Below are 18,805 nucleotides of genomic sequence, written 5' to 3'. Positions count from 1 at the left end.
GACTCTAGCCCATCAGGCTCCTCTGTCCATGGGATTCTTCAGGCAAGAATACCTCAGTGGGTTGCCATTTCCTTCTCCAGGAGATCTTCCCAACCCAGGGATTGAACCCACATCTCCTGTTTCTCCTGTATTGGCAGGCAGATTCTTTACCACAAGCCACCTGGGAAGCCCCCACTCCTCCTGTAGTCAGCCGTTATGTAGCCTGTAAGCTCCTTCCATGTTCTGAGAGCCCTGTACTCAGTGTTATATGTAGACAAGTTCTTCAATATAAAATGACATTGCTTCTGCACTGATTATATGTGTGTGTGTGTGTGTGTGTGTGTGTGTGTGTGTGTGTTCATTCACATGTGTGAACACAGGCAGGCATCGTATATTTGGAACTATTCTACTGAAGAATGTCCAGCCAAATATCAGAATTATGACATCACAATGTATTATATCAATTTTACAGGTAGGTTGAAAATTGCCTACAGAGTCTTAACCCAAAGATCTTCCCAGAGGCCAGTCTGAGGACTCTGTCTCCTGCTTATTCATGCATAAATGAGCCCTTGTAAAGCACGCAGTAACATCTTGAGAAAGAAGTAACAGATTTTCAAGGAGCAGAGATTGCAGGACCAACATAAAACTAAGCAGGTCCTATGCGCCCATCAAGCACATCTCCGCAGAAAACCCAACCTGAACTATAAAATATGGAGCATTCCCCCCAGAGAGCCATTTAACACTAAGGGCCAGAAATCCTCCAAATAGAAAGATTACCAAAAAAGTCCCCGGTGTTACATCTAAAGATGCAAATGAGACCTCGTATATAATATCACGCCTGGCTCCACGGATGGTACCCAGAGTTCCACTCTCCGTATCCCAGCCTGGTGAAGACCAAGAGCGCTGCTCCAGGCTGTGCCCTCCTCGTTTGTTCTAACCGCTGAGAAGATGAAGAAGCCCGGTGGGTATTTTCAATCATTCAGCCTCCTCACCTCCAAACTTAAGAAAAAGAAGTGGGGGTAAGGAGAAGGTTAACACACCAACTTTTTCCTCCTCCTTCTCTGAGCTTTTCAAATGGAAAGAAAGGGGAAAGGTGAGATGTTTTGGCTGATATCCAAGCCAGGAAAGGAAGATCTAAGGTCTGGCTAAGAAGAGTAGAGAGCAGACTCCCTTCTATCCAGAGGTGAATAATGAGACATTTCTGCTTGCCAATAGAATCTGAGGCAAATATTTATTTACTGAGAAGATGCCCAGGCCTCTGGGATTCTTAGGAGGAAGAAACTAGTTTAGCGACCTCCAATTGGCTGTTCTGAGAAATCTAGAGAATCCAAACATAGAAAGCACTGCAGGAGAGAATTAGCCTCTCTCTGCCTTTGCTTTCCAGGCTCTGGGTAAGAACTGGCAGTGAGAAAGATGACTCCTTAGAGCTAGGGCTATGGAGCCCAGGGCCCAGATCACAGAGTACGTGAGAATCCCCTGGCAAGGAGAGAAACCAAGAGGATTTTAGAGAGCTGCAGGTCTTGCTGGAGGCCTCGGATGAGCAGCAGAACTGACAGGACAGCAAAGGTGAGTCCATGCTGAGCGGGATTCATTGCACCCAGGCAGGTCTTCCTAGGTGGCAAAGTGGTAAAGAATCTGCCTGCCAATGTAGGAAATGCAAGAGTTCAATCCCAGGGTCAGGAAGATTCCCTAGAGGAAGAAATGGCAACCCACTCAGGTATCCTCACCTGGAGAATCCCATGGATAGAGGAGCCTGGTCGGCTACAGTCCGTGGCGTTGCAAAGAGTCAGACATGACTGAGAACTGAACAGGAACACAGCAATGAGAGAGAGGGATGCGAGGAGTCACGTGGCAGCTGAGACCCAGAGACATACAGGGCTGAGCTAGAAAGACACGCGTTACTCTAGAAAGGGGATGCCGCTGGTCGTGGAAACAAAGCCATTGCCACTGGAGGATGAGGCTGGGGGGAAAGGAGGGAGGAACTCCTTTGCTTCCTTTCAAGCAATAGCTGCCAGGAGGCTACTGTGGCAAAGCAGGGAGCCACGGGCCGAGGCTGGGGAGAGCTCAAATGCTCGCATCAGGCTCCTGGATGAGCTCTGGCAACCAGATGCCTCTCAGAGTATTCGGTGACTGACCCTTTACTTGGAATCTTCCTCTGGGTCATTTAGCAAGGGAACAGAAAGTATAGATGTAGAATGACTTTCGGATGTAGAATGACAAGGGATGTAGAATGACTTTGCTGGGAAAAATTACTCCAGGGAAGTTGTTTTGGAGTCCATAAAATCTGATGCCGTAATCAGTAGATTATTTTCAGCCATGTGGCCACAAACCACACCTGGCTAAATTTAGAGGAATTTGATTTTTAATGATGGAAAATTAATTTAGTCCAAGGGTTGTAAATTAACGGTCTGGAGCTGGCTCCAGAAACATTTTCTTTCTATGTATACTATTGGACACATCTTCCAATTCAACCTAGTCCTCATCATTCTGTATTGTGATATATGTTACTCACATGCTGGACATTATAGGTATTTGAATCTGTCATTGGTTGTATTTTTACTCCAATTTCTCTTTCTTGAACTGATGAGGACACCAAGACCCAGAGTTGGGGCAGAGATGCTTCTTTTTTGAGCTTCCCAGGTAGCACAGTGGTATAAAAAAAAAAATCTGCCGGCCAATGCAGGAGACTCAGGAGACACAATTTTGATCCCTGGGTTGAGAAGATCACCTGGAGAAGGAAATGGCAACCCACTTATTCTTGCCTGGGAAATTCCATGGACAGAGTCTGGCAGGCTACAGTCCATGAGGTTGAAAAAAGTAGGACATGACTGGGCACACACACACACACACACCATGCTTCTTTTTTAGGGCATTTTTTATCGTGATGTGTTCCTTCATTTCTGGTAAATAAATATCTGTATCTTCTTCTGACTCCAAGGTTTTTAGTTTTGGACTAAGAATTGAGTCATTCTCTTCCTGGAAATTGGAAGACAGCACTCTATACCCTCCTGTGCACTGGCTTTGAGATGGCATTGTTCTTTTGTAGATCGAGCCCCTGGTAAATACCCAGGACCTAAGTGAGCATTTCCATCTGGGTCCTACTGACCTTTCCCTTATTCATCAAGTTTCACCTTGTTGTAAGAAAGGTAATAGCACTTTTCCTCTCTTCTGTTCTCACAATTCATCACCTGATCCTCAATTCAAGCCTATTTCCTTTGACAGAATCGGAAAGAGTTGTTTTCCTTTTTCAACCCTCAATTGAAGCAAATACCCCTATTCAAGCTTTATAACTGGCTTTATCTTCAGTATCACCTGTTAAATACCCACCTTGGCTACTATGTTACTGGCAAACTGTTCAGAGTTGAGTTTGTTGTTGCTGTTGTTAATTAGTCTCTATCTTGTATAATAAAAAAAAAAAAAAAAAACCCTAGCTTTTCCTTCCTATGTAGGGAAAGAATCCAGTTTCTGTGTGTGTCTCCATCTCCCTTCATGGAGACACTTCACTTTTGATGCTTCACTTCATTTCTGGTCCTCAAATGTACAAAGGATTTTCCTAGAAGCAATGTTCTGTGACACCAGCTGGGAGTCCTATCATTCAACCCAATTCTGACACTACCTACCAAGAGATTATGTCAGATCCCATAGGTTAAGGCCTCAGTTGCATAAGACTGCCCCCACCTCCCCAAAACCAGAACACACACACACACACACACACACACACACATCATATGCCCATCACAAGTCAAGGTTGCTACCTCTGCTTCCAACCAACCAGATGCAGAGCATCAGTTCCAACAACGCTTTCTCTGTGTTCACTTAATTTGCTGGAGCGGCACACAGACAGACCCTTACTGATGCTTACCAGTCAAGTATGAAAGAATAGATAATGATACGGTTGTACACTCAGAAAGAAGAGATGCATAGGGCGATGTATATGGAGGGGACGTGGCACTCCCAAGCCCTCTTCAAACATGCCATTCTCCAGCACCTCCATAGTCACCAACTCCAAAGCTTGTTGAACCCTGTACTTTAGGGATTTTATGGAGGTGTCAGCATAGAGGCATGAAAGATCATTAACTCCACGTTTAGCCCTTTTCCCTTCTGGAGTGACCAGCACTTCATCCAGGATCCCATCCAGAGTCACCTCATTAGAACAAACGCGGCTCCTCTCACCCAGGAAATTACAAACTTTACTGTATCAGGAACCAGGATCAAAGATGTTCCTAGTACTCTCATCACCCAGGAAATTACAGGACTTTCAGAGCTTCCAGGTGGCTCAGTGGTAAAGAATTTACGTGCTAACGTTCGATTCCTGGGTTGGGAGGATCCCCTGGAAAAGGAAATGGCAACCCACTTCAGTATTCTTGCCTGGAGAATCCCATGGACAGAGGAGCCTGGTGGGCTACAGTCCATGGGGTTGTGAAGAGTCGGACACGACTGAGAACGCACAGTCCTGCGCTCCTGGAGTCCCGTGTCAGAAACCAGAGGCAGAAACCATACATATTTTGTACTATTTCACACCTTGGTACACTTCACTACCCCAAATTAAAAGGTACTTGGACCAAAGGTTATGCATATGGGACTTGCTTAAAGGCCATATCATGGGTGTCCATCAGCCATAAGAGTGGCACTCTTAAGGGAGCTTTCAGAGAAAGGCAGCAAATTGGCCTATCGTTCTGATCTCACAGCATCCCTTTCATGTGTGACTCCATTATTTAATCAAAAAACAAATGATATCTTTGTTGCTCAAATGAATGAATAATTGAAAGAGTGAATGGATAATCCCATAAATGAATTTATGAACAAATAAACAAAAGAAAACAGCGAACAAAGTGGAATTATACTATAATGGATCAGCTGAATTGTTCAAACTGTCAATTGTATGCTTTTATAGTTTAGAGAAGAAAGATGCTGAGCATTACTCATGGTAGTCCAAGAGGTTTATTGCAGTAAGAACATTTAGAATTCAATTCATTATCATCCTTGCACCCTGAAGTCACTTGTCATTTTCGTGTGCTCTGAACTGAAATCTCTCAGAGACAGGAAGGCAAGACACAGGAAGAAGACCCAGGTCTCTGACTTCCCAGGTCAGTGGATCCTCCGCCACTCCAGAACCTTTTTCCAGCTGAAAAGTTGCCAGAGAATTTTTGAATCTAGTGGTGCAGGCATTCCAATAGCCTCTCTGCATCTCTGTTTTGAAAGTGCTCATTTCTTTTTGTTTCCTAATGCGGGTGCCGATCTATGAGAGATAATGCACCTTTTAAACAAAAATTTTGCCTGACACTGTATTCTCAGAGAACAGTCAATAAATACACATTTCTCTAAAACACATATAAATTCAGAAAAATGATTATCTATCAAGCTGGTTTGTCACAAAGAAAAAAAAAGTTGGCATTACTCCTAATGGTCAATAGGCTGGAGTCATTCAAAAGCCTGAAACCTTGACCTCAAAGCTATGATCTTCTTCAAGGAAAAGTGACTGTTTAACCGAAGGACACATAAGAAGGAGCAGGGAAACAGAAATGTTTGGGGCTACAAATGTTCCTGAGACTGAGGAATAGAGTTGAGCAGGTGAGATGATCAGCCATTTGACAAATCAAGAAGGAAAATTAGAGTTATCAAGGTCACCTGGTCCACTGATGGCTGTGGGAATGTCCTCTGCACCACCCACCAACTCCACAGAGGCCACCTTGTACCCAGAGCCTTTGATCCAACCTGAGCCAATTCTGTGGTCCCTTCACAACGACTGACAGCTTGACAGACAGATGGCTCACACATCCACAGCCCTGACACCTCACTGCTAATCCCTCAGCACGTTCAGAGAGGACCAAAAAAATGTATATTAGATTAAACAAAGGAAAGGAAAAGTGGCTCTTCCTAAAAAGAGGGTCATAGGATTTGCTTTGGTTTGAGCCCTGCCCTCCCTTCCCTTTAGTGCTGGTTAGAGATTTGGGCTCTTCTGCTAGCCTAACCTTGACCTAGGTGTGTTTGACAGTCTGCAGGTCAGTAAGGGCTCTTCAGCACCCAACCAGTCAACCAGTGGGTGGCTTGAGCCTTGACCACATCCCTCCTTCACCTGGCTGTCCCAGTCATGCCCCAGAAGCGTGGACTTCACCATGAACTTAAGGTCCATATGACTGAGCTGTGTTCTCCCAGCCTGTAGCTCCTAGCTCATCTCTCTGAGCAAGGAGCCCTCAAAATCCCCAGAGACAGTCTGTGTCTGATTTGATTGGTTACGATCAGTGGCTAAAAGACTGAAAATAGATGAGGCACTCAAATCGTTCTTGAGTGAATGAAAGAAAGAATGGATGAATGAACGGATGGATGAATGAATGGGAATTCCTGGATCATTCAACTGTAAATCACTCCAGTGAACTCTCCACTTCATGATTTAACCAGACCTGGAGGGAATTTCACCCTCTGAACCCTCACTTTCTCTCTACTTCATATGGAAGTCTCCACTCTGATTTCATAGTTATTTTTAACTTACTAATGAGCACACTAGAGCAGAATCTGTTTGTTGCATCTTCACATTACTCATTCAATACAAATGTGTTGAATACTAAATGTTCTGAGAGTTTTAGAGAATAAAGACATAAATGAAGTCCACACTTTCCTTGAACTTGGATGCTGGTTGGAGGTGGTGATGGGAAAGGATGTGTAACCAGATTCAAAAGGGTGGGGAGAAATAGATGAAAAGTAGACAGTCATGAAAATAGCTCATGTGTATTGAGTGCCTGCTGTGTAATAAACAGCATACTAAATGCTTTACAAGCATTGTCTCCATCCTTGGAAGACCCCAAAACATTTGGGGCTACAAATATTTCTGAGACTGAGCAATAGAGTTTGAGCAGGTGAGATGATCAGCCATTTGACAAATCAAGAAGGAAAATTAGAGTTATCAAGGTCACCTGGTCCACTGATGGCTGTGGGCGTGTCCTCTGCACCGCCCACCAGCTCCAGAGAGGCCACCTTGTACCCAGAGCCTTCGATGAAAGCAGCATCATTGTGATTCCCACTTTACAGATGAAGAAACCAACTCAGTCTTAGAATCTTTAAGTACATAGCAAAGTAAAAGAGGGAGATTGGGGGGGGGGGGATGAAGGGAAGGTTGAGATTAACAGATACAAACTATTGTATATAAAATAGATGAACAACAAGGATCTACTGTATAACACAGGGAACCATACTCAGTTTAAAAAAAGAACCAGAAAGACCTTTCTGACTTGAGAACCAGTTTATTCCCTCTTTACCTCTCCCTCTCATTTTGTCTCTCTCTGTCTTCCTCACATACACATATACACACACTTTTCTAGCCGAATTAATATTTTCATAACAATAGCTTCTGTAGTACTTAGAAACCAGTCTCACATGTATAACTCTTTTATTGAATGAACTGGACCGGATAAAGTGCAATCAAAAGAGTAAATTTATTCTTTCTTCCTGAGTCCCTACAAAATCACTCTGGATTAGTCTTCTCTATCCCTGGGATAAAATTTCAGGAAAGTCTTAAAGCTGTCCAAACTCCTTTTAATCACTAAAGAAGTCTCAGTTCAGTAATCGAGTCCAAAAACATCCAGTACACTATAACTGTCGGAATGCCAAACTTCATTCACCTGCAGGATTCTTCTTAAGCCCAAGCCTGAGTCCTGGAGGACAGGCAGTGGGTGTGCCTGGCTTCCTCTCTGTGGCTTCCCCTGCTGTCTTCTTACATCCCTCCCCCTGCCCCAAACCAGAGGCAATTAGAAGAGAATTCAACCATTTCTCATAGAAGGCACAGTCATGATCTGGAGACGGGCACCCTCTGAATAGCAAACGTATAATTGCTAGCCTTTTTGCTATATTTTGTTTGTTGTCTTTTGTTTCTAAGAGCCTCCTGCAGGGACTTCTCACTGCATCTCCCTTGATAGGAGCAAAATCTCTTCCTAACACTTCCTAAGACTTTCCTTCTAGAAACCCAGCCATCTAGCTCTGACTGTGGGGGCTTTGCTCCTTTCAAACAAAATCCCCATCAAACATCCCCTGGCCAACTGCCCCTGCAGAATTCCCTTGTGGCCTCCGGGACACATCTGCCTTTGCATTAGAAGAGTCATCACTCCCGTGAGCCCCTCTGTGTTGGCACCAGGAGACCATCACCAGCCTCAGCTTTAGTCTTCTCAAGGCAGACATTAAATACCACCCTCAGGTTCCTCAAGCTCTCAAGGGCTCCTGACAGGTGCTCAGGGCAGCATATTAGAAGGTTCCCTTATTCTGCCTTTTTTAGCGAATCCAAGGCCAGTCTGCTGGCTGCACAACAGGCCGAGGAGACAAGGTGCGGAGGCAAGGAATAGCCGCTTTATTTGGAAAGTCAGGCATCCGAGAAGATGGCCGACCAAAGTCCCAGAGTACCACCTTATCAGGGTCTGGATGTCAGTTTCTTTTCTGAAACAGAGATGGGGGAGGAGGTGAGGAAGTAAAGTAAAAAGGTCACAAGTCTTGCAGAACATCTCCTGGCTTGGCCAACATCTGGGAGGGGATGTGTTAATTTTTTTCTTTCCTGCAGTCATTCACAGCTGGGCAAGGTCAGATTGTCTCCCCATAAACTGAACAAAGGCACTTTAGTTTAACCATTCAGGCAGCGGGGTGGGGTTCCAGAAGGCAGACCAGAACATATGCTTATAGCTGTCCAAGGCCTTCCCAGGTGGCATGAATGGTAAAGAAGCCACTTGCCAATCCAGGAGAAATAAGAGGTATGGGTTCATTCTCTGGGTCAGGAAGATCCCCTGGTGGAGGGCATGGAAACCCACTCCACTACTCTTGCCTGGAGAATCCCATGGACAGAGGAGCCTGACAGGCTACAGTCACAGAGTTGTTCACAACTAAAGTGACATAGCTATTGAGAGCATTCTTTCAGTGATCACAGGACCAGAAGCAAGGGAGAGAAGAGGTTAAAATGAAAGAAACAGCATCAACATGGAGTCAGATTCTGTTCTTCCCTGTTACGTCTGGAAGAAAGAAATGCCACAGAACTCTGAAAACTTCCTTCTAGCCTCTCCAGTAAGCGCTCTCTGCAGCTGAGGAGGGTGGTCCCTACCTATGAAGAAGTTGCTCCAAACACCCCCCAGCAGCTCTGCTGTAGGGGGGCTAGGACTTCTTTCTGGAAGCAAGTTGGCCTTAATGGTATTCTTCTACTTTTCTCTGCTTCTCCTTTTGAGGAGAAAGACTTGGAGTTTGAGCTTTACTGCGTTCTTTCATCTTCCTTTTTTTCTGCTTCAGTACATATTTTATCAACAAACAATAACAGCAATGACAAGAAGATCAGATGTTCTGTCCACGTGTCTGCAGTCCTATTGGGTGAGACTTTGAATTTGCTCCTCCCTGTTCCCCCCAAACGCCACCATCTCCCACCCCCAAACTTAACAATGAGCCTTAGAGCTTCCTCTTTCCTTCAGAGACAGGAGCAAGCTGCCATTGGTCCCCAGTACTGAATTCAACTTTAGGAAAGAATATAAACTTTCAGCCTTTCATTCTCTCCAGCTCCTCTCTATCAGCGCCTGTGTCAGCAGGGTGCTGTTACAAGAGACTTTATTACATCTTATCCAACTGTTGGCAAGTTCTGAATCTTAAAAGGGAACTGTTTTGTAGTACAAAGATTAGAGTGCTTCACAGAATACTAAAAAGGGAAGGGGAAAAAACTAAGTCATCAAGAAAAGTTTTTAAAAACCATCTCTGCATATGCTTATTTGAAAAGCCTGTGTTATGCACTTGGAATTTACTTTAATTATTAACATTGAAAGAACACGCTCCTTCTAAGCATAGAAACTTCAAAGAGTAAATAGTGATCGGGCTTCACGTACCTTTTTCTTAAAGTGCTGTTATAATAGCAGTTGCAGCCACCCTGCTCTTTGGAGGTTTGGTAGTGGTGGGTTTTTTTGTTTGTTTGTTTTACTCAGTGATCGCAAAGTGTTTTATAGGGGAAACTAATCAATAAACTTCTACCCATTTGGAGCAAACTGAGACATAGACTGTGACATGGCCCAGGATCATTCTCCAATCCTCAGACAATGCCCTACTATTTGCGTGCATCAAAGGAGGAGGAATTGGCTTCCAAGGAGAGCGCAAGAGAAGGCATCTATGTGTGGCAGCTTGCTAAATGATGATTATCTGAGACATGCCAAAGATTTCAATGCCAGGAGGAGGGGGGTTGATTAGTGAGACTCAAAGGGAGGGGGATGCAAAGAGCTGGTGGAAACGGCACAGACGGCCAGATATATACATACGATCTCAATGCCGTGGGGACCCCAAAGCAGTCTCCAACACTGATGTAGTTAACACCTAAACCCAAGGACACACCAGCCTTGGTTTGTCCTCTGGTTTCACCTGGTTCCACCTCTTCCCATTCACAGGAGTGGGTGGCTGCTGTTAGACCCTTTGGTGTAAAACAATGGCTCAGAAGTCAGAGAAGCAGAATCAGGTTAACACTGACCTTGAGAAAGGTCATCATCATTTTCTAAGTTATGGGGTAATTATCTTCCCATCTATCTCGTATTTGGCCATGTTTCTTAGCATTCCTTAAACAGCTGTTTTCACCCAGAATGCCCTTCACCTTGTTACCCTTAGCTGAAAAGTTTCTTTGCACCTGTAGTCTCATGACCTCATCTCTGCCAATTAGACTCCATCCGGATCCCCAAAAATAAGCTACATAGGAGTATGTAACTTTTATGCTCATATATCTCTGCAGGTTGCCAAAAGTCCTGTCACTAGAAATCCTGGAAATCACCTGCTTGGTTCAGTCAGGAGACAAAGGCACAGAGAATACCTTCAACATTGGTGCTTTTCCGTGATTGGATTATTGATGGGTTATTCTGAATGTGGCAGAAGAATGGAGAAGAAACAGAAGATTTGGACTACGTGGAGAGTTGGCTCACTAATGGATTCATTCAATAAAAATGTATCAGGTTTGTAAATTCAAAACACTCCCTCCTACAGCCTCACCCTTCAATGAACTTGATTCTATGCAGAGTTCAGCAGAACAATTATCTAATGAAATCAAGCTCATCGATTGACAATCTCAGCTAAGCCAACCCTGCACCCTTTTCTCTTGAATCTTTTGCCTTTCTTTTAGATAGAAATGCAGAATCTGAGGCCCAGTTCTCCTTCCAAGATCACAGGCTCAGCCTGATTTCAGGCCTCTCATTCTTAATAATGCCCATTTAATTGATGTCATCAGAGCTGCTTTCATTGTCATCAGTAAAAATGTATGGAGGAACCTCTGGGGATCTTCTATTGAACTAAAAGCCTTAAGAATTTTATAACAGAGAGGATGTGCAGTCTGTGCTGTCTAGAAGCTTCAAGAGATAGGTGTTACATAGATTAGCTAATTAATGGCAAAGGTTTGTTTAAAAGCTACAGAGCTGGACCAAGGCTGGAAAAAAAACAAAAAAGCTCTCAAGTATAATCAGTTATTTTTGATTTATGGAAAATATACTTTCTTCTCCTCTAATAACAAGCAGGAAAATAGCTATTTTCAGTTTCGCCCATAGGGATCTCTGCATACAAATAATTCAAACAAAACTAAACTTTCAAACTTCATGCTTTCCCAAGGGAATCATCTTTTATTAGAAATAGTCACTTCAAAGGTTTGAATAAATGTGGGGCTTTTTTTAAACACTGCAAGCAATTTACATTTTTGTGTGTATACTCACTAAATGATTCTGATCAGATTCAGGGAATTTATCCTGCCATAAATGCTATGAAAGTGTGAAACTTCATAACACGGTGACATCAACCAATTAGTGACAGAAATTGGCTGGATGTTCAACTCCCAATAAACTTTGGATCAGATGAATTCCTGATCCAACTCAATAAATGATAGTAGGGATTTGTGTTTATATGGAGCTCTTTCTCCCACAACATCAAGGTCTTTTAAAGACGTACAACTTTCTGACAAATGTCATTTTTAGCAATAATAACCCGACATTTTCTTTAGCACCATACCAAAGTTTACAAAATGCTTTCTCACTCAATATTTTATTTCTGTCCTCTTTAAAAGTTTCAAGTGAGTTTGATCATATTCTTCTTATTTTATGATCAGGAAACTAAAAATCAAACTCGACAAGAATTGCACAGCTAAAACATGGAAGAACAATATTTTGAAGCCAGATTTTATTTGAATATATTGAAATCTATCCTAAGCTGTTTGGGCCTGAAATTTTCAGATTTTTTTTTTTTTAATCAAACAGTGTGGGGAGAGTAATAGTGATGGTATAAAAGGAACCTAAATTATCCAGGATGACAGTCTGTGCATTACAGGTATTCTAGATTAATAGTAAACTTTCTATTAATACATCCCTAGATGCTAAGCAGAATCACATCAATAAAGGACTTAAATAAAATTTCTAACTAATCTTACCCTTCTAACTACTAAACCCATGATATGTGACTAAACTAGCAAAATCCTGAGACTCAGTTCACATCCAGAGCTGATAATCGTGGGTATACACTGGTGCAGCTAGTCTAGTCTTTAATGACTAGCATCCTTTCTCATGAATGAACACCTGCAATTAAATATTAAATGTTTTCCATAAGCTTGTATCTCAGCTGAGAAGTTTATGATGCTGTAACTCATGAAACCCATATAACACCATTTTGTGATAAGCATCAGCCTAATTTTTTGGTTCATCTTTTACTTTTTTTTACATCTTTAAAGAAACTGCAAATTTTCTGAAGATGATGTTCTGTAACTCACCAAGGCTGTAGCTGTAGGGACACACACTAAGAAAAACAGAAGCCAGCTATATTTAGATGGAGGGGAGTGGCAGTAGGTATTTCATTCTAGGGGCAATTATAATCTATTGTATAGCCATTGTAGGAGAGATTTTTTTAATCTGCTTATCTTCCATTTAGGCTTTATTTGCCTTTGACAAGACCTCTCTCTTAGCAGCATCTTGCATAATACACAGCAGAATGCCAATGAAGCGTGGAGAGCGACGTCCTAGGAATCCTTAGGAAATCATCAATTCCCCACAGGGATTGGAGTCATTGATTCCCTCCTGGGAACTGCCTTTAGAAAAGATGATCTCAGAGGAATTTAGAAGAAGCATTAGTTCTGTCAGTAAGCCCAGAGGGAAAAAAAAAGTAGAGACAAATTCCACTCTCAATTCAATTCAATTCAGCAAGCGTTATGGAGCCTTAACATAGTCTTTGGGATTTAAAAGTAGAAGGAGACAGTCCTTGTCCTCAATGAGTTTGCCATCTGAGGGTGAGATGAGGGGGTGCTGATCTAAACAAGGTGAGCAAGCTCAACCTCTTCCAACCGGCTTCCTACAGTGTGGACCTACTTTGCCCCCAAAATAAGCCTTCTGCTCCCATTTGGTCCATGGTACCAGTTCCTTACACTTGCCCACCCTATTACCCGATGTTGTCACTGTAAGTGTTGAAACATCTTAATGTGGCCCATTGGTATTTTCTAGCTGTTCTTTGCTGGAGTTCATTGCAGTTCGTCAGCTCTCCTTTGTTTACTATGCACGTTTGCTTAGCATCGGAAACATGATAACCATTACATGACTGCATGTTCAGTTGTGTCTGACTCTTTGCGATGCAGCGTCCTCTACCCATGGGATTCTCTGGGCAAGGATACTGGAGTGGGTTGTCATTTCATGGGGTCCCGTAACCCTATCCTGCTTCTCCTTAATCCCTCACTACCTTCTCTCTCTGTGTTGCGTTTTTCTCAGAAAGGGCAGAAGTACTTAGATTTGCTCTTGTCTTTGAAGTTATTTTAGGTCTGGTTTGTATTTTGCCTACACATGAACCAAATTTCCTAATAAATAAAGCTACTAGAGGATGAGATTCAGAAAACAAAGAGGGTCTGCATGCTGCAGCAGTGTCTTGGAGAAGATGCTCAAGGACCAATTAAGAAGGGTGACTTTGAAGAAGGGGGGAGTATGACAGCTTACTTCCTACCGATAAGTGTGAGCTGTATATGCAACTCAGAAAATACTAGTTAGATTTTCTTTATTCCCCTGAATTGGAAAATACTAGCTATATGTTTGGGCTTCCCAGGTTGCACTAGTGGTTAAGAACCCACCTGCCAGTGCAGGCGATGTAAGAGACATGGGTGTGATCCCTGGGTGCAGGAGATCCCCTGGAGGAGGGCATGGCAATTCACTCCAGTATTCTTATTTGGAGAATTCCATGAACAGAAGAGGCTGGTGGACAGCAGTCCATAAGGTCGCACAATTAGACACAACTGGGACAACTTAACATGCACCCACACACAGTTTTATGTCCATTAAACACACTCACTCATGTATATATGAACAATACAAATTATATCAATTTTTTGTATTGCCTCTATGTAAGAGGCATTGCCTCTATGTAAGAGGAGAACCACATATATGTCTAAATATTTCAAAGTTTTGAAACAAATAATAAAGTAAGTAAAAATCTGTTCTATTCTCTATAACTAAACCTAATCTGTAATGACCTGAAAGATTAGCTTTGAATTTAAAATTGTGGAACTCCTCAGAGTTCTACTTTGCATCCTGACAGCAAGGAGAAAATTGGTACCTAGCCTGTACCACAGCTTCCTACTTTGACTCTGACCAACAACACCAAAAGCCTCATAGACAGAGCCTGCATACCCAAGCATCATTCCTACCCATGACTCACAGCCTCCCCTGGTCCTTCAAAGGCCTAGGGGGTGTGGATATCAGAGGTGCAGCACATCCTAAGAAGAACAGACCAGAAAAAAAGGGACTTTCAGATGCAGGGAGTGAGCTAAGAGCCATAGAAGTAGGAATTTGGGGATCCTGGGTAGCAAGAAAATGATCTAGAAAAGAAATAAATGCTCAAAGTATGCAGAGTCCTTTGCCCTCATGACCTTCTTGCTCCACGAGGACAGGTACAACTCTACCTCCTCAAAAAGTGGCCCATGAGTTAGCCTCATCCGCATCATGAGGGAGATTCAGGTTGCATTTTCCGGATATGCCCAGATGAACTGAATGCACAGTGATGTTTAAGAAGTGTGGGCTTCCCTGTTGGCACTAGGGGTAAAGAACTCCCCTGCCAATGCAGATTAGATGTAAGAGATGTGGGTTTGATCCCTAGGTCGGGAAGATCCCCTGGACGAGGGCACAGCAACCCACTCCAGTATTCTTGCCCAGAGAATCCCATGGACAGAGCAGCCTGGCAGTCTGTAGTCCATAGGATCACAAAGAGTTGGACACGACTCAAGCAACTTAGCACACACACTCTGAAGTGTAGAGCCTGAAAGAGGCCTCTTCTACCTGGGTCTAAGGTTAGTAGTGGCTAGAACCACTCTATAGCCTTCTGTCCATCTCTTCCCACCTCAAAGATATTCCTGGAGTACAGAATCAATGACCTGGGATTCCTCACTTACTGCTGACCACGCCCTAATATTGGTTGGCGTCTAACAGTGAATCTGATTTCACCTGTGAGTTATTCAGCCACAAATGAGGCTACCCAGTTATTTCAAGGCCATTTTCCTGGCCCATGAATAGGTGTGGAAGAACCTCAGAGATTATCACAAGAAACACAACTTCGATACCAAAGAATGTGCCTCCCTTTGTGACCCCAATGCAAAGTAGGTCAAGAAACTCAAAGATAATCAAGGCATTTTAAATTGGATTCAGCTCCCAGATACCCCATAATGGTTTGCAAATACAGGCTTATCTCTTCCCTGGTTTAATTCCTTTCGGTAAGTGCAGGTAGAGGGAGGCTGACTTTATTCCCAAATATCCTTGAGTCATGGCCCCTGGACTCCAGTTACTAAAAACATTACAGCATTGATCGGAGCTATGATTCTGAGCTAAAGGGTGTCTATTATTGGAGGACCTTGCTGCTAGGCAACATTAAGTGTGCTAGAGGGACTTTAGAAGGATATTAAGAGGCCCTAAGATATGAAACAGTTCCCTCGACTATCGTGACTTCAATACACAGATCCCTGAATGAGGAAAGGTAGAGAGTAGTGCAGACACCCTGTAAGAAAATGAAGACACTGACTTAGAAGACTCTGCGTCTTAGATAGGTGTCTTCCAATCTGTGGACACTTTGATGCTGAGATTGGGGGACAGATTAAAAGGAACTGACCTCAGGTCTTAATAATTATTTTCTCTGCCACGGGTTTTTCAATTGAGGTAAGGCAGAAAGGCTGTTTTTGACATCTCTGTGTTCTTATCTTTTATAAGAACTTCTTTTATAAGAACTTTATTTATACGTGTTCCCCAAAGCACAGAAGTTGTCATCTGCATTTTTTCCAATTCATAACCAAATAGAGACATTTGGAAGGTTGAGTTCTTGTTTTGATATTTAGAGTGGGAAAGCATGTTCCAGAAAGTCCATCTTTAGAAAAATGACTAATTATTTGATTAGCATCATTACTAATAGAACAGGTTGACATAACTCAAAGTGAAAAGTAGGGAATGATCAAGATCATTTTTAATTCAGCCTAAATGTGCACTGGAATGTCTGCCTTAAAATCCCAGTCCCCTACATCAGAGGTTCTCAAGGTATGAGCCCACCAGTAGCAACAATATCCCTGGGAAATTTGTCAGGGACACAGTTCGCAGACCCTACCTCATATAGCTTTGAAATTCCTGGGGACAGAGCCCAGCAGTCTTGTATTTTAATAAGATGGATCTGATGCACAATAAATTTGAGAACCACTGCACCAGATCATCAGCTCTCAAGTCTGGTAGCAAATATCAGTGCAGGGCCACCTTAGACCAACTGAAACACAATCCATGACATGAAGCTTAAGCTTCTCAGTAGTTGTTAAAGCTCCCCAACGGGTTCTTATATACAGCCAATAGCTGAGACACCCTGTGTGTGCCTGTGTGCGTGTCACTTGTTCTGCTGTGTCCGACTCTTTGCAACCCTGTGGACTGTGGCTTGCCCGGCTCCTCTGTCCATGGAATTCTCCAGGCAAGAATACTGGAGTGGATTAAGAATACTAGAGTGAATTGCCATTCCCTTCTCCAGGAGGTCTTCCTGACCCAGGGGTCGAACCTGGGCCTCCCATATTGCAGGCGGATTCTTTAGCATCTGAGCCACGAAGGGAACCCCTAGAGTCCCTGCACTGGTAGTTTTAGTTTTCTAGACCTAGCTCTCATGTACTTCTAAGAAAACTTTTATCCAAGAATATTGGCAGGCCATTTTCAAACAGGAGCATGTCCTCAAAGACCTGTGTCACCAAAGTACCCTCCCAAAATGCAGCTGGGGTCTGGACATACCTAGCTCAAAACTCCTGTATTCCAGGCTCCCCAGCATCATTTGTACAGCTACAATTATTTCAACCACCATTCAAAATGAGAAACGAATTAAATTAGCTTGCCATCTTTTTACATGTTTCTGAAGAACATGTCACCTGTCACTCGGAATGAGAAGTGCTTCTCTCTCTCTCAGGATGTGGTATAATGAGGTCTCCCTCTCTGAGCTCTGAATGCAGAAATGTATTTATGGCACAAAGGGAGATTTATGTATTTTCTAAAAATCCTGGCAGCCAATAATAGCCTTGACTGACTCTCTAGGGCTCCAAATGCAACTAGATTGCATTTGGGTATAAATCTAGATGCATTGTAATCTTAGGCTTGTTTTCCTCCATTAAAGGCCAGATGGGGCAAAGGGGTTTGGAGGGAGAAAGTAATAAAATTATTTATAAAATGCATAAAAATAAAATACTAAGCCAGAGAAGGCCGTTTTGGTATAATCTGTGCAAAATCCTCACAGATATCATGCATAAGTACCATCTTGGTGGCTATGCTAATGAATTCTAGGATAACAAGGATTCTGTACAATCACAGATTGATGGGTAACATTTTATTTTCCTTAATGTTGTAGAAAGTTGTAAGGAAAATATATTCAGCAAAGGATTTGTCCCAGGGTGAGAGATTCCAAAACTGTTGAACATCTGCCATCTGATATTTTGTCCCTCCTCAACAATTTCCTCATTCAAGAAAGTACTAACAAGACAATGAAAAGTTGGGAATGGAAGGACCGTACTTTAGGGCCCAGCCTGTGACAGATGGGAGTGATCCTAGGTGTCAAGAAAACTAGGTTGGAGGCAGGTGGTAAACAGTTTTAGAATCACTCTGGCTCTTAGGTGTGGCGTGTATTCCAACAGTTAAATATTATAAGTGCCCAACAAGAACTTATAAGAGTTGACACAAGGCCGTCTATGAAACTGTGTTAAATAAGGAGCACAGTCACTTTAGGAATAAGGGAGGCTAGGCTTGCATCCTGGATCCTACCAGAAGCTCAGGCCTGAGCACTTTTGGAAATAATCTGTTCTTAAAACTAAGCATTCTTCTGCACTGTTGAATCTTGACAAGTTGTTTCCATCACCCATCAGCTGGAAACAGCTGTAGGCTCGTGGTCACAGGTGGGGCGCTAGCAGAGGCCCAAATCTGTGGATGCTGGGTGACAGATGCAGAGGGCCACTGTAGCTGTTCTGACAGAGGCCGACCACTGTCAGTATTCTCATAGGTCAGCACCGCCATCAATTCCTATCCTTTTGGATAGAAGAATTCATTTTGGCCATGGCCATTTGGGAACTTGGAAATTTTTTTTTAAGTATCTGTCCTATGGAGCAGAACCAAAAGGAGCACAAATGCCCTAAAGACATTTTTTCCAACTAAATTACTTGCATTTATTTTTCACCATGGGGGTCAGAATCGAAAAGCTAACAGGCTCCAGAGGGACAGAACACGCTAATTCCACTCATGGTAAAGGGCCTTTAAAATGCCACTCATGCCCGAAGCACTGTTGAGTTTACGAGTTGTCTGGCTGGGGGGATGCGGCACAGATTCCCACTGGAACCCATTAGGTG

At 43.0% G+C, this 18,805-nt stretch overlaps 1 long non-coding RNA gene across 1 annotated transcript; it reads left to right on the top strand.

The window, feature by feature from the left end:
- Positions 1-464: 464 nt before the first annotated feature.
- Positions 465-11,620, top strand: LOC110149964 (uncharacterized). The gene is made up of 3 exons (XR_002317590.2): positions 465-940; positions 1,364-1,545; positions 10,700-11,620. It is a non-coding gene; the product is annotated as an uncharacterized lncRNA (long non-coding RNA).
- The last annotated feature ends 7,185 nt before the right edge of the window (positions 11,621-18,805 follow it).

The sequence above is a fragment of the Odocoileus virginianus genome, chromosome 28 (genome assembly GCF_023699985.2).
Source record: "Odocoileus virginianus isolate 20LAN1187 ecotype Illinois chromosome 28, Ovbor_1.2, whole genome shotgun sequence".
Lineage (NCBI taxonomy): Eukaryota > Metazoa > Chordata > Mammalia > Artiodactyla > Cervidae > Odocoileus > Odocoileus virginianus.
This window is presented reverse-complemented; position numbering and strand designations above follow the sequence as displayed.